The sequence below is a fragment of the Myxine glutinosa genome, chromosome 1 (assembly GCF_964187855.1).
Source record: "Myxine glutinosa chromosome 1, kmMyxGlut1.1, whole genome shotgun sequence".
NCBI classification, from domain to species: Eukaryota; Metazoa; Chordata; class Myxini; order Myxiniformes; family Myxinidae; genus Myxine; species Myxine glutinosa.
In genome coordinates, this window is record NC_136261.1 from 369147657 (window position 1) to 369164868 (window position 17212).

General features: G+C 42.2%; 2 protein-coding genes across 12 annotated transcripts in view; one reads left to right on the forward strand and one right to left on the reverse strand.

Moving 5' to 3' along the window:
* The window catches only part of LOC137414956 (E3 ubiquitin/ISG15 ligase TRIM25-like), a 1058494-nt gene that overhangs the window by 598839 nt on the left and 442443 nt on the right, over positions 1–17212 (forward strand). The window lies entirely within an intron of this gene.
* The window catches only part of LOC137417051 (E3 ubiquitin-protein ligase TRIM11-like), a 150100-nt gene that overhangs the window by 72626 nt on the left and 60262 nt on the right, over positions 1–17212 (reverse strand). For 2 of the 11 annotated variants that reach the window (XM_078770109.1, XM_078770111.1), the window contains exon 1: positions 4965–5366. The exons of 4 other annotated variants lie outside the window; for them this stretch is intronic. The gene's annotated coding sequence lies outside the window, so the exon portion shown is untranslated. Of the gene's footprint in view, positions 1–4964; positions 5368–5409; positions 5473–17212 lie in introns of those variants that run through there. 5 more of the 11 variants (XM_078770103.1, XM_078770104.1, XM_078770105.1 and 2 more) reach the window with 4 other exon arrangements.

Here is a 17212-nt window from a genome sequence, read left to right on the forward strand (position 1 = left end):
TATAGATACATCTATGAGTGCTGTAATAGCAGTAGCTGCTGATATATAGATACATCTATGAGTGCTGCAATAGCAGTAGCTGCTGATAGATCGATACATCTATGAGTGCTATAACAGCAGTAGCTGCTGATATATAGATACATCTATGAGTGCTGTAATAGCAGTAGCTGCTGATATATAGATACATCTATGAGTGCTGTAATAGCAGTAGCTGCTGATATATAGATACATCTATGAGTGCTGTAATAGCAGTAGCTGCTGATATATAGATACATCTATGAGTGCTATAATAGCAGTAGCTGCTGATATATAGATACATCTATGCGTGCTGTAATGGCAGTAGCTGCTGATAGATAGGTACATCTATGAGTGCTATAATAGCAGTAGCTGCTGATAGATAGGTACATCTACGAGTGCTATAATAGCAGTAGCTGCTGATAGATAGGTACATCTATGAGTGCTATAATAGCAGTAGCTGCTGATATATAGATACATCTATGAGTGCTATAATAGCAGTAGCTGCTGATATATAGATACATCTATGAGTGCTATAATAGCAGTAGCTGCTGATAGATCGGTACATCTATGAGTGCTATAATAGCAGTAGCTGCTGATATATAGATACATCTATGAGTGCTATAATAGCAGTAGCTGCTGATAGATAGGTACATCTATGAGTGCTATAACAGCAGTAGCTGCTGATAGATAGGTACATCTATGAGTGCTATAATAGCAGTAGCTGCTGATATATAGATACATCTATGAGTGCTATAATAGCAGTAGCTGCTGATATATAGATACATCTATGAGTGCTATAATAGCAGTAGCTGCTGATAGATAGGTACATCTATGAGTGCTATAATAGCAGTAGCTGCTGATATATAGATACATCTATGAGTGCTATAATAGCAGTAGCTGTTGATAGATAGATACATCTATGAGTGTTATAGTAGCAGTAGCTGCTGATAGATAGGTACATCTATGAGTGCTATAATAGCAGTAGCTGCTGATAGATAGGTACATCTATGAGTGCTATAATAGCAGTAGCTGCTGATATATAGATACATCTATGAGTGCTGTAATAGCAGTAGCTGCTGATATATAGATACATCTATGAGTGCTGTAATAGCAGTAGCTGCTGATTTTTAGATACATCTATGAGTGCTGTAATAGCAGTTGCTGCTGATATATAGATACATCTATGAGTGCTGTAATAGCAGTAGCTGCTGATATATAGATACATCTATGAGTGCTGCAATAGCAGTAGCTGCTGATAGATAGGTACATCTATGAGTGCTATAATAGCAGTAGCTGCTGATATATAGATACATCTATGAGTGCTATAATAGCAGTAGCTGCTGATATATAGATACATCTATGAGTGCTATAATAGCAGTAGCTGCTGATAGATAGGTACATCTATGAGTGCTATAATAGCAGTAGCTGCTGATATATAGATACATCTATGAGTGCTATAATAGCAGTAGCTGTTGATAGATAGATACATCTATGAGTGTTATAGTAGCAGTAGCTGCTGATAGATAGGTACATCTATGAGTGCTATAATAGCAGTAGCTGCTGATATATAGATACATCTATGAGTGCTATAATAGCAGTAGCTGTTGATAGATAGATACATCTATGAGTGCTATAATAGCAGTAGCTGCTGATAGATAGGTACATCTATGAGTGCTATAATAGCAGTAGCTGCTGATATATAGATACATCTACGAGTGCTATAATAGCAGTAGCTGTTGATAGATAGATACATCTATGAGTGCTATAATAGCAGTAGCTGCTGATAGATAGGTACATCTATGAGTGCTATAATAGCAGTAGCTGCTGATATATAGATACATCTATGAGTGCTATAATAGCAGTAGCTGCTGATAGATAGATACATCTATGAGTGCTACAATAGCAGTAGCTGCTGATATATAGATACATCTATGAGTGCTATAATAGCAGTAGCTGTTGATAGATAGATACATCTATGAGTGCTATAATAGCAGTAGCTGCTGATAGATAGGTACATCTATGAGTGCTATAATAGCAGTAGCTGCTGATATATAGATACATCTATGAGTGCTATAATAGCAGTAGCTGTTGATAGATAGATACATCTATGAGTGTTATAATAGCAGTAGCTGCTGATAGATAGATACATCTATGAGTGCTATAATAGCAGTAGCTGCTGATAGATAGATACATCTATGAGTGCTACAATAGCAGTAGCTGCTGATTGATAGATACATCTATGAGTGCTATAATAGCAGTAGCTGCTGATAGATACATCTATGAGTGCTATAATAGCAGTAGCTGCTGATTGATAGATACATCTATGAGTGCTATAATAGCAGTAGCTGCTGATTGATAGATACATCTATGAGTGCTATAATAGCAGTAGCTGCTGATTGATAGATACATCTATGAGTGCTATAATAGCAGTAGCTGCTGATAGATACATCTATGAGTGCTATAATAGCAGTAGCTGCTGATTGATAGATACATCTATGAGTGCTACAATAGCAGTAGCTGCTGATTGATAGATACATCTATGAGTGCTATAATAGCAGTAGCTGCTGATAGATACATCTATGAGTGCTATAATAGCAGTAGCTGCTGATATATAGATACATCTATGAGTGCTATAATAGCAGTAGCTGCTGATTGATAGATACATCTATGAGTGCTATAATAGTAGTAGCTGCTGATATATAGATACATCTATGAGTGCTATAATAGCAGTAGCTGCTGATATATAGATACATCTATGAGTGCTATAATAGCAGCAGCTGCTGATAGATACATCTATGAGTGCTATAATAGCAGTAGCTGCTGATATATAGATACATCTATGAGGGCTATAATAGCAGTAGCTGCTGATATATATACACAAAGAATTAAGTTAAGCACCCCCCCGTTTTTTTACAACCTCGCACATTACAAGTTTGTTGTCGTCAAAACAGTGTAATATACCCATGATATTGCTATATTTTCTGGAGAAGTGATATTATGGTCACATAAAAACATAACAATCATGCCGTTTTCAATATTTTATTCTGAATAATTTAAGGTGAAATTTTTTGGGAATTTTAGGCATATTTTCACCTCAATTTAAGTATGGAGCTATAGGTCCATCACGGACAGTGTGGATGACGTTTATGTTTTCTAACGTACAGTCATTGTTCTGAGAAGACCTCTAGCGATCTTTGCGTCAATAACGTGTGTAGGACCCACGTGATCGGATCACTGACTCAACCCTACGTCTCATAGACCCTGTAAGCCGTCGTATGCGTTGCTGTGGCAGGTTGTTCCATTCCCGATGTAATGCACGTTCCAATTCATCCAGATTGGCTATTGGAGGGACCATCTTCGCAATTTGTCGTCCCAACATGTCCCAAACGTGCTCGAGGGGGTTCAGGTCAGGACTGTACGCAGGCCAGGGGATGGTTGTCACAGCACCTTGCTCCATCCGATCACGTGGGTCCTACACACGTTATTGACGCAAAGATCGCTAGAGGTCTTCTCAGAACAATGACTGTACGTTAGAAAACATAAACGTCATCCACACTGTCCGTGATGGACCGAGAGCTCCATACTTAAATTGAGGTGAAAATATGCCTAAAATTCCCAAAAAATTTCACCTTAAATTATTCAGAATAAAATATTGAAAACGGCATGATTGTTATGTTTTTATGTGACCATAATATCACTTCTCCAGAAAATATAGCAATATCATGGGTATATTACACTGTTTTGACGACAACAACCTTGTAATGTGCGAGGTTGTAAAAAAACGGGGGGGTGCTTAACTTAATTCTTTGTGTATAGATACATCTATGAGTGCTATAATAGCAGTAGCTGCTGATATATAGATACATCTATGAGTGATATAATAGCAGTAGCTGCTGATAGATACATCTATGAGTGCTATAATAGCAGTAGCTGCTGATATATAGATACATCTATCTATAAGTGCTATAATAGCAGTAGCTGCTGATATATAGATACATCTATGAGTGCTATAATAGCAGTTGCTGCTGATAGATAGATGTATAAACGCGAATCAGACATCCTTTTGATGTGGTTAATGTCGTCTTCCATGTCTGCCAAACTGCTCAACATGCATGTACCGGTACCATGAAGTGACATTTCGTGGCGAGGAATTCTAGTCAAATATGTATGAATGTGATGGCAATAGCTGCTGATAGATACATGTATGGCAACCGGACATTATTCTTAAAAGCCGAAGTTTTGGTCCACCATTGTTATATGTATCAGCAAATATTAAAAGTAAACAGAACTCAATGCGACATAGGTTTCTTTATTTTCTTTATTTGAATCGTATCAGTGCGTACATACGAAGGTTTACTCGTTTAGAAATCATAACATGATTCATCATAAATGTCCGATCAAGTATATTTAAGAAAAAAACATATTGTGCGTTGAATAATCCATTAAAATTTCACTCTGAAAAAAAAATAAAAAAATAAAAACCCTCCCTCTCCCTCCCCACTTTATTGAAAGAAAGCGATGATAAACAGGAAAACATTTTAACTCGACTTATGTTTTCACCCCTGTTTGTGCGTGAACAAAATATTTCAAAAAGTTGTGGATGGATTCGGACGAAATTTGGTGGACAGGTTGGGTGTCTGACAAGGACAAATGGATTCGATTTTGGTGAAGATCTGAATATGGATTCGGATATGAGAATTATTTAATTTATCCAGTGATTCTTCACCATTGAATTTATAATATTTATATCAGATGTGGCTAACCAGGTGGAGGTATGTGCTCTCTTCTGAGTGCCGTTCTCGTCTCGGTCTGCATTCTTTGACTTACCTGGTAACATGATAAAAACAGGTACATTCTGATCAACAGTATCACATTACCTGTTCTACACACAAGTGCGTGGTCGGTGTTCGTGGTGCGTTGTTGGTGTGCGTGTGCATCTGACTCACCGAATCAGGTGTGTACTCAAGGCTGAGGCTTCACCAACAAAGACAAAAGATGTACATAGGAAGAAACAAAACGTTTTCGTCCTTCAAGGAATAAAATAAACAAAATCTATAACCGGATAAACTTTCCTGTGGTTACGGAACCGGTCCAGGAAGTGAACGCCTAAATAGTACGTGACGCAGTGACGTCATTCGGGGGAAGTGAACACTGTTCCGAGAATCGACGTCATTATCTTCTCGGGGTGGAGACACAAACGCAAGGAAGTTCTCCACAAAATTGGGATTAATAACAATGACGTCTCTGCAAAATAATATATTTTCAGCTTTAATCACCAAATAAACTCGATTTAACTCACCAAATAAACTCGATTTAACTCACCAAATAAACTTGATTTAACTCACCAAATAAACTCGATTTAACTCACCAAATAAACTCGATTTAACTCACCAAATAAACTTGAATCCTTGTGATGTTCTGGTTACACTTGAGCTTGCCGAGTCGATGAAAAAGCAAAACACTGTTTTTGTCTTTTTCGTGGAACCGCCCACCAAGGTGCGACCTCCCACTAATGGGCGGGGCTTCTAAACAACATGAGGGACGTGGATTCACGCACCAACGTGCGACCTCCCACGAATGGGCGGGGCTTCCAAACAACATGGAGTTTATCCCATCTCAACAAAGCAGAACAAATGGTCATGGAGGGGTGGGGTTGGAGGGGGTTCCTGGCATCGCATTTTAAATTTCCCCCCTCCCCTCCCCCGTTATAAGGTTTTGTATTAATGGTGATTGAATTCGTGAAATTTTAACATCTGACAATGTTTGAACCACACAAATAGTATAAGATCAGCAGCGGTTTGTTCCGTCAACAAACGGCTTGCTATCGCTTTCTAAGCCAGTCGTTCCGTTTCAAGCTTTACAAGCCGCTCGTTAAGCGGAACAAGCGATGAAGAACCCCGAATAATCTGAAGACCCCGATGATGCTTGAGACCCCAAAGACCCTGAATACCATGTAGACCCTTAATACCCAAAAGACCCCCCAAGACTCTAGGTCCCTTTAAGATCCTTTAGACTCCAAATACCCTTGATACCCGAAATGCACTTCAGACCTTTAGTTTAAAACCCAATTGAGAGCACCAACGACCCATAAGACCCCCAAGACACTTAAGACCTCAAATATCCTTCAAATGCTAAAGATCCGATGAAGACCCCCCCAATGACCCATAAGACCACAAAGACCCTTTTAGACCACTAAGACTCTTTAAGACCCTTTAGATCCCAAAGACCGCAAAGACCCATAAGATCCCTGAGATGCTTTGTAACCCTAAGACCCTATAAGACCCGATAGACTCCATTAGACATTCGGTCTGTGTGTATTCAGCAATAACACTTGAGGGTCATCAGTCAGAATCAAAAGCCCCGCCCCCACCCCCATTGGTAAACCACATCAGTAAAAGGCAAAGAGGTCACAAAATATAATTAATTACTTTATTTTATTGTGGAAGATGAGAGTGATGTGTGATTTGAGTGATTGTGTGCGAGGTGTTCGTGTGGACTGGTCAGCACTCTGACCTTGACTGCGCTTCTCCGCCGAATACGCCAGCAAGGAAGAACGGGGAAGATTTGGCCCCCTGTCTGGTGTTGCAGGCTGAAAATAGAACAGCACTCCGAAGAGAGCACACATACCTCCACCTGGTTGACCATATCACTCAATGGTAAAGAATCACTCAAAACATTTTACTAGCTGCATCCGGATCCGGATCTTCACCAAAATCGAAAAGATTATTTATTGTCTCACACACAACCTGTCCAACAAGTTTTGTCCAAATCCATCAATAACTTTTTGAGATATCCTGCTATGTATCGTTTTTGGCCCGATCTCCCAATGGTGAAGAATCACTTAAAATTCTAATAGCCGGATCCGAATCCAGATCTTCACCAAAATCAAACCATTTTGTCCTTGTCACATACGCTTCCTCTCTGCCAAATTTCGTCCGAATCCGTCCACAACTCTTTGAGATATTTTGTTTACAAACAGACAAACAGACAGATAGGGGTGAAAACATAACCTCCATGCACCTTTGGTAGCGGAGGTAATCACCGCGAAGAAGAATCCCCATTAGTTTCTGTGCGGAGTGTATCAAGGGGTGGTGTATGCTTGATGTTTTTTTTGTTTGTTTCTTTTTTTTTTGTATACAAGATCGAGGCTCGTGAAAGAGCCAACATTAATCACACAAAAAGTCAAACCGACACATAAAACATATAATAAGGGGAGCAGAAGACAAGATGGGGAGAGAGTGGGAAGGACACTTGGGAAGGACAATGGGAAGAACGGATGCAAGGACAACATTTGAGAGCAGCGCCATCGAGAGATCTGTGGGAGGGAGAGGGCTTGGGGGGAGGTTGGAGAGGTATAAAACACAAGGACACTGCAAGGACTTCCAGGAAAGAAGTTGGAATTTAAAAAAAAGTGGATCTGGGGTGAATTAGCGGGGGTAGAAAAGATCAAGGTTTTGGATGGGGGAAGACAAGAGATGGTGGTGAACAGCTGTTTTAAAGACCTGGAGGGAGGAGTGGGATTGAAGGGAGTGAGGGAGTTTGTTCCAGAGGCGGGAGAAAAGAGGAATGAAGGAGTGAAGGTGAGCAGAGAGTCTTGATTTTGGCAGTTTAAACAGGAGAGGGTTGCTGGCTGATCTTGTGCGACCTGTAGGAATATTTGGGGGACAGAGCACAGAGAGAGCTGGGGGAACAAGGCCGGAGAGGAGTCGGTAGAAGACAGAAAGACTACCAACCTGCCTGCGGTGAGTGAGTAAAAGGCCCTCGGAGTTAGCATCATCGCGGGAGATTCCAATGATTCTGAAAGCTTTGGTTTGAACAGCGTGAAGCCGAGCTAGGTGTGAAGCAGGAGCACCGGTCCAGAGGGGAGAACAGTATTCCATTGAGCTGTGGATGAAAGCCTTGTATGTGGTGAGGAGCTCAGGTGTGCCAAGAAAGGACTTTGCACGACGGAGGATGCCCAGTCGGCGACTGGCTTTGGAGGCCAGCTTGGAAATTTGGTTTTCCCTGGAAATATCATGGCAGATAGTGAGACCCAAAAGCTTGAGCGACAGAACATCTTGGAGAGGATTGTTGAGAAAGTAGATGGGAGGGTTTGGCCAGTGCTGTCTTTTCGGAGAGACATCATAAGAGTGTTAGATTTGTCAGGATTGAAAGACATGTTCCACTTGTTTGACCAGTCTGTGATTTTGTCTAGGTTTGCAGAGAGCGAGGAGGCTGCAGACTGCCGATCTGAGGGATGAGGAATGGAGCGGCAGAGAGTGGAGTCATCAGTAAAGAGATAGAGAGGATTTTCCAGACAGTCGGAGAGATCATTGATGAAGATCAGAAAAAGCACAGGGCCCAGAACACTACCTTGGGGAACTCCAGCCTGAACAGGAAGGGGAGATGAGAGAAATCTATTCAGGGCCACATGTTGACTACGACCAGAGAAGAAGTCCGCAAGCCATGTGTGGAGATTTCCATGGATATCATAGGAGGAGAATTTGGTGAGCAGAGCTGGGTGCCAGACCGTATCGAAGGCACGTGATATGTCAAGGGAGACAGCTCTGACTTCCTGTTTGGCATTGAGGACCTCCATCCGTTGTTGAGAAAGCAGAAGCAACATGTCCAGAGTAGAATGACCTGGTCTGAATCCAAATTGATGATCGGAGATCAAGCCTTTGGAGAAGAGGAAGGATTTGATATCCGAAGCATTGATGGATTCCATGACTTTGCTGATAATTGGGAGCAGGCTGATTTGTCTGTAGTTGCAAGGATCTGTTTTTGCACCTTTCTTGTTTAAAGCGGCAATGTTTGCTGATTTCCAAGTTGCTGGCAGATGGCCTTCAGCAAAAGAGAGGGAGAAAAGAACAGAGAGAGGGTGAGATAGAGTGGCAGAGCAGGATTTTAGGACCCGTGGGCTGATGCCGTCTGGTCCAGTTGCAGAATCAGTCGAGGTTTGACAAAACTTCTTCACCTTGTCAGGAGAGAAGGACACAGAGTCCAGGAGCAGTTGGGTTCGACTGGGTAAGGTGGGAACAGAGAGAGATGGGTTTGGGACACAAGATTTTGAGGCAAAAACAGAGTTGAGGCATTCGGCTTTGTCACGTGCGGTGTCAACTGTGTAGCCATTTGAGGTGAGGGAGGGGATGGAGGGGGAACAAACACCAGAAACGGATTTGACCAGACGCCACCAGGATTTGGAGGAAGGTGACAGGTTTGAGAGTTCATTCTTGAGTGTGGAGAGATAGTGCTTCCTGGCACTCCTGAGCATAGACACACACTTGTTCTGAGCTTCGTGGAAGGAACTGAGATTGTCGTCAGTTGGATTAGCCTTCCAAGAGGCAAAGGCAAGTTGTTTCAGGGCAACTGCCTCACCACAACATTCAGTGTACCATGGACGGGAGGAAGGGTAAGACAACTGAAGACGAGATGGGATAAATCTGTGCATGAGAGAGAGCAGTTTGCTTTGGAAGAATTCACAGGAAGAATTGATGTCAGAGGCAGTGGAGATGGGAGACCAGTCCAGATGATTGATGGCTGCTTGAAGACCGTGCCAGTCGGCCTGAGTTCAATGCCAGACTCATCGATGCTGAGGAGGCTCTCTGAGAATGGCCAGAGATGTCCACTTTAACAAGCAGATGATCAGAAGAACTGATTGGAGCAGAGGAAGAGCAGCAGACATTTGCAGGGAAGTTCGTCATAACCAAGTCTAGAAGAGAAGATGCTCTGTTGACTGAGATCCGGGTCGGGAAATTGACAGATTGTGTCAGTCCCAATGAGTCACAGAAGTCCTTTGCTGAGGTGCCATGACTGGTGAGAGAGGAACCTACACCCAGCCAGCTGGCATGATGACAGTTGAAGTCGCAGTCACATATGAGGAAGAGAGAGTTGGGATGAGTGGATAGAAGTTGGTCCATGTTGTCAGACAGCGAAATGTAAATGGAGTCATCACTGTTTGGAGGACGGTACAGAACACATATGAACAAAAGGTGGGAGCGGAGAGGAAGTCGTAGCCAGAGGTACTCCTGGGGGTGAGGTGGAGAGAGGGCAGTGCAAGGAGAGTGAGGAAGAGAGTTTTTGATAAAGATAGCAACCCCACCACTAGGACGAGGCTCAGGTCTATCATACCGGAGGAGGGAGTAGCCAGGAAGAGATATTAAGGAATCAGAGACATCTTGAAGGAGGAAAGTTTCTGTTTAGCAGATCAAGTCTGGATTGTCAGAAGCAATCTGTATGGAGAGATCAGTCAGGTTTGAGCGAAGGCCCTGGTTGTTTGAGGTCCATACCATTAATAAAGAGAGAGGGGAAGCATCGGGTGCAGGACAGGGGAGGGTAGGGGTAGGGTCAGATGAAGGATGAGAGGGGGAGGTAGGGAGAGCTGTTGATAGTGTGTCAGAAATTACAGAAGAGTTACAATAAAGGGAAGGATGAGGAGGACCAAAGGTTTGATGGTGATGGGATGAGGCACAGTGAGGGGTTGTTTGAGGGGGGGGGGGGGCAGAGGAAAGTAGAAGGTTGGGAGAGGTGAAGGTATGAGATAGAAGGGAGACGAAGTGGGGAGGAGGGGGCTTTGAGGAGGAGGGGGCAGGGGGGAGAATTGGAGATGGATGGTAGGGGGGGGAGATTTGAAGGGGAGGGGTTGGGGGGAGTTTTAAAGGGGAGGGGTGATGGTGGAGTTTCGGAGGGGAGGGGAAAGGGGGGAGTTTCGGAGTGCAGGGGCAAGGGGGGAGATTTGGATGGGAGGGGAGAGGGGGGTGTTTATAAAGTGGAAGATTAATGAAAGACGAACATTTATAACAAATTGGGTTTATTGTGATTTTCAAGTTAGAGATCCGTTTAAGAACGATAGTGGAGGGGTGGAATGAAGGTGAGTTTTGAACATGTCGTGAGGAAGAATTGTAAGAGATTGATTTTTTTTTTGAAGTGGATTGAGTTGAAGAGGAAATTGAAAAAAGCCTTTTAAATAGGAAGAAAAACAGCGTGTTGTAATATACCACTGAATAAAACACTGCAGGGGGAAAAAAACCACCTTTAGAGGCCATTTTTCCCCGCAAGCGGGGGTTGGCCTTTTTTGGGGACCGTGGTTGTTGTTGTTTTTTGGTCCCCTTTTTGAAGCAATGTTTTACGGCCGGATGCCCTTCCTGCCGCCAACCCTTTTTGTCGCCTTTTTACGACAAACAGGGCATTACCAGTGAACTGGTACTCAATTTGCTGACCTCGGAAGGATGACAGGCTGAGTCAACCCACCTCGTGTTAATTCAGCGATCGACCGGGATTCGAACCCAGGATCCTAGGATCCTAAGCTGGCACCCTAGCCACTAACCCAACACCAGGCTGCAGGGGAAAGATAAAACATATTTAAATAATATTTAAACAGAACCGTGAAGAACAATCTTATATTCACAAAATACCGACGGGGAGAGGGCATAAAGGGACAATCACGAGTCCCGTGAACAGGGCAAAAGGTGGAAGGCAAGGAGATCTGGGCGGGGCGAGACAGCGCACGTGGACAGAAGCACACGAAACAGCACACGTGGAGAAAAGGAAATAAATGTTTTTTGTTTTTTTTGGGGGGGGGGGGGGATTTAAAACGTCAAACAAAGAGTAGATGTTCGGAGGAGAAGGGAAAAATCTAAGAACCAAGCAAAACAGCGAAGTAATTAACTTAAGTTAAGTTAACCACCGACGGGGGTAGCCTCAGGCTCAGGGTAGAAGGCCGCACACGCGGTGCAAACAGAAAACGATTAATTTATTACGAGTTGCAGGAAATTCAAACCAAAACGAACTAGAAACAAACAATAACGCATTGACGATAAAATACCAAGTGGAAATTTGACAAACACACGAATGGAAAAATAAATTAACTTTTGATGCCCGGAGAGAACAAAAGTAGCCACCTCGATCGAGAAACCGGAAGCGGCAGTCCCAATGTTGTGTATTTCTATTTTCTCACCGAAGAACAACCTTCTCCTCCCCACCCCGGAAAGGAAAAAGATCAAAAACTACAAAAAACCCACAAAACACAAAAAACATACATACACCAACAACAACTTCAACAACAACGACCAAATACGTTTTACATTTTCTTTCTTTATATAAATATGTTTGTTGTTAATGCGACACAGACATGATGGGCCGTCTCCCTGCGTCTAAATGTCTCGTGTGTTTTTACATGTGATCCTTGATGTAAATTGTAAACCGACCTTTATCATGGCGGAGCAATCGTTCTTCATTCCGATTCGTGTTTTCACCCCTCGTACACCACGTCAACTATCGTTCACTGCAGTCTTTCCGACACCTCTTCTTCCTCAGCCACACCTTGTTCCTCAGACACCACAGGTGTGTGTGTGTGTGTGTGTGTATAAGAGAGAGAGAATTTTGAGGAACAGAAATGAAAAATCGATGTGTGTGTGTGTGTGTGTGTGTGTGTGTGTGTGTGTGTGTGTGTGTGTGTGTGTGTGTGTGTGTGTGTGTGTGTGTGTGTGTGTGTGTGTGCGTGCGTGTCCGGGCCGTAACTTTTTTTTACCATTTGAGTTTTGTCATCAAATTTTCAGCAAAGCTTTATTGTGTGAATATGGAGAAGGCAAATTAATAATTTTGGTCAAAAGGTCAAAGGTCAGTATCACATAAAATTGTCAATTTTCATCTGGTCGACCTGAAATTTTAAGAATTTGCATATTGAGTCACAGAATTGATTCAACAATCGAAAGCTAGAAACTGATTTTTTTTTTTATATCTAAAGATGAAAGGTCAAGGCTGCATACAATCATCAATTTTCATTTTGTATTTTCTTTATGTTTTAATTATTCTGAGCAGTAGGAAGAAGAAAAGGACGACGTCTGAATACAAACCGTTGCAGACGGACTTTGCATTTTCAGATGCTTTCTAGTTTGACATGTTTACCAGCTACCACCAATATTACTATTTGTGTAACAACAAATTCTTGACTAAAAAACAAAGAAATCGAATACTTCATGCATCATGTCTCCCCGGTGATTCACATACATAAGCATTGTCTTAATATAAATACTGTTCTTACCTTAATGACTAAAAACCACCGTTTAGAGGCCATTTTTCCCCACAAAGCGGGGGTTGGCCTTTTCGGGGACCGTGGTTGTTGTTGTTTTTTTTGGTCCCCTTTTTGAATACCTTAATGACTAAAGTAGGTGTAATCGTTTTTCCCTTCGGTTAGCGTAAACATCCACAATGTCATCTGGAATCAGCATCACAGTTAAATCACCTTCTATGTGAAGAAGAGTCAGTGAAGAAAATCTCTCTTCACCCAAGGTTGAACACAAACAGTTTCTAATCCGTCTAATTGAAGAAAAGCTTCGTTCTGAAATGGCTTCATTTGTGAAAATCCTTCATTTGTGAAAATCCTTCATTTGTGAAAATCCTTCATTTGTGAAAATCCTTCATTTGTGAAAATCCTTCATTTGTGAAAATCCTTCATTTGTGAAAAATCACAATTTTCAAAGTTGTTAATCTGATTTGAAAAAGGATGCAGCCAATCACATCACTCGATGCAAATACCACGATATCTGCCGTGGCGGGGGGGAGAAATCCACGCACTTGGGTTCCATTTCGCTTTGTTTTTCACGTTTAAATATGGGATGTTTTTATTTTAATTGTAAACTCCTGAAAAAAATTAACGTGGGGGCATTGCCCCATTTTTTCCGCCAAACCACCGCCAGAGGTTTCCCCCATTTATTACCCTGTGCTCACGAAGCGAAGAGCATGGCTAAGCGATCAGTTGAGTGCGTACGTGCGTATCTGCATTTTTTAAATTCATTTTCTCGGCAACCGTTGGTGCGATTGACGCGACACTTTACCAGAGGAGCGCCTCCCCCTGTATAATGTATTTATTCATAATTATTACGTCATAAGTCATGTGGTACGGAAGCCATCTTGGAAAAAAACAAAAATTGAAACGTGGCTCATTGTCAAGTACTCCCCATGGGGAACAAGATATGTTAATTATGATGTCACCGGTGCTTTCACTATGACGTCATAATTCGACAAGCACAATGCTTGATCCCATCGGTATGAAAAAAAAATTCCCTGCAATTGGTAGTCCGATGGACAATAAATTTTCACCAAAGGAGCGCCTCCTCCTGCAGAATTTTTTGTGATAATTATGATGTCATAGGCCACATGGTCAGGGTGCCATCTTGGAAAAACTTCACACCTCTATATCCCCAAAACCCCTCCATGGAAAAAAATGAAACATGGCTCATTGTCAAGTACTCCCTATGGTGAATAAGATGTTTTAATGATAATGTCAGCGGTGCCTTCATTATGATGTCATAATTCGATAAGTACAACGCTTCATCCAACCAGTATGAATTTTTTTCTCTGCAACTGTTGGTCTGATGGACACAAAATGTTCATCAAAGGAGCACCTCCTACTGTAGAATTTTAAAATGATAATTAGGACGTCATAGGTCACATGGTAGAGGCGCCATGATGGGGAAAAAAGTTGCACCTCTATTTCTCTGAAACTGCTCCATGGAAAAAATTGAAACATGGCCCATTGTAAAGAACTTCACATGGAGAATAAGTGTTGTTAACGATGACGTCATTGGTGCCTCAATTATGACGTCATTATTTGACAGGGACAATGCTTAGTCTGATCAGTTAAATATTTCTTGAGCGTGATCAACGCAACAATGATATTATCTTGCCCTGATGTTCTTTCTGGACAGCAAAGGTTTCCTCCTGGCACACCTCCCATGTAGATCAAATTTGTGCAGCCTCTTTCTTATGGTAGACTCGTGCACTTTGACATCAACAGTGGCAAGAGCTACCTGTAAGGTCCCGTGATAAAATTCTGGGGTTCTTAGAGACTTCTTTCAGCATCTTGCGGTCTGCTCTCGGGCTGAACTTGCTGGGGCGGCCTGGCCTGAACAAGTTGGCAGTTGTTTGGAATCTTCTCCACTTGTAGAGATCTTCCGGACAGTCGAATGATTGATTTCAAATTGTTTGGAGATCTTTTTAAATCTTTTCCCAGACTCATAGGCATCTATAACCTTCTTTCTGAAGGCCTCAGAGAGCCCTTTTGATCTCGGCATGGTGACGCTGCACACTTCAACAACAAAGAGCAAACCAAACTAAATGTCTGAAGTTTAAAAAAGACAGGTTCCTCCAAGATCCTCTCTAACGATGTTCTAATCATTTGCACCTGAGCTGGTGCACCTGATTCTAATTTTAGGTCTTTGAAGTAGTGATAAATGTCGGGGTGTACTTACTTTTTCCACATGTGAAATTTGCATTTATGTTTATGTAAATTATACGATGGACTCCAAAATGTAAATGTTTCATGATATTTGTTATATTATATCACCTTTATCTATCAATATTGTTGAAATGAAGATCAAATAGCTGTATGTTGAAATATGTTGAAAAAGTCAAAACTTTACATGGGGTGTACTTACTTTTTCACGTGACGATATATGGTGGCGGCCATCTTGGATTTTGACGTGGCGACCGAATTTTCAATAGGGTTCTTCCTTATGCCTAGATACACCCACACACCTGATTAGAAGTTGGTACTTCGCTTATTTTTCAAGATATTCCTCTCACAAGGTTCAGACATACATGGCGTCAGACATACATGGCGGCGTCCATCTTGGATTTTGACGTGGGTTGCACCCACACACCAAATTCGAATGCCGTCCTTCGCTTGCGCACGCACGCACGCACGTATGCATACTCGCACGCACGGACACACGGACGGAGCAGATAACCATAGTCCCCCTTTCGCTCCGCGGTGCGACGGGGGACAATGACATTCAAATCTCTGCCATTGAATCAATTACAAATCGATCACACACCACGATTCTGAAACGTGAGTCCTTTTGGAAACATAAACTTCGGACAAAAATCCCTCATGGCATAAATTCTGATGATTAAAGAATGTTTCAACATCAACCCAATCAAATCATTAACGGTAACCCATTCATTCACTCATTCATTAATTCTGCCTTTACAAATGTAGGTGGTGTATTCATACTTATATAAATATAAATGGTATATGAATATATGCTTGTGTGTTTTTGTATGTATATATATATTTGTATGTACACGTGCACAATTTCCAACGTGAACGGTAACTGTTAGCTGCGCTTCACTCCGCTGAACTTGGGGACGGTGAGTGAGCTTCAGCGTGGCTCTTCTTTCTATATGCATCTTCTACACACATCGCACATCTTACCCACATATCACTGTACATACTTGTCTGATATACATGCCTGTTGTTTCTGGAGACTAAGAAGAAGACGTTTGTTGGTCGAAACTTGTCGAGAATTAAAGATCGACCGTCCTGAAGCGACGTCTACGTCTTATTTAATCTCCCGATTATATATATATATATATATATATATATATATATATATTAGATTTATTTAACAAACGAATAAATTCCTGCGTGGGACGAGTCTGCCAAAATGCTGACTCAACCCTAGACTCAAACCCAAGGACATCACGTGCGCGGCAACAACCCACTGAGCTATTGAGTCTTCGGGATATCCTCAGGGATTGATCACAATAATCTGCAAGCTTTATCATGGCCAAAGTCTTGTGTGCATGCTCTGTCCATGTTGAGCAACACGACGGCCATTGCGGAAGCCTGGGCATGACTCGATCACAAGTTCGACTTGATGTACGCCAAACGTGCCTTTGTGCACTGGTATGTGGGGGAAGGAATGGAGGAGGTCGAGTTCGCGGAGGCACGGGAGGACCTCGCCGTGCTGAAGGATTATGAGGAGGTTGGAGCTCACCCGGTTGAGGGAGAGGGGGAGGAGGGAGATGAGTTCTACCTCTTTTGGTCCTTCACCATTTTGTTATTCATTGACATTTATGTGTCATGGAGATCCTTACGTAGATCCTTACAAAGTAACCGATTGCTGAAGTGGATCACACACTGGGTCCACCATATTTGTGTCATTTACACCTGGTTTACACGTAAAGTTTATTTACCTCCACCACCACATTTACCTCGTAAACCAGCTCTGCAGGTCTCGAATGATGGACCCATCTTTGAAGCAAGTTAACTCAGGGAAGACTTTGCAACTTGAGTGAACAATTTGATCGTTTCCTTTTACCCAATATTAAAGAATCGGATCCATTGATGTTGTTGGTGTTATATCAACATCACGACAGGGGCTCAAACTCAAGACCCCAAGATATTCAGCGAGCCACCTTAACCGTAAAG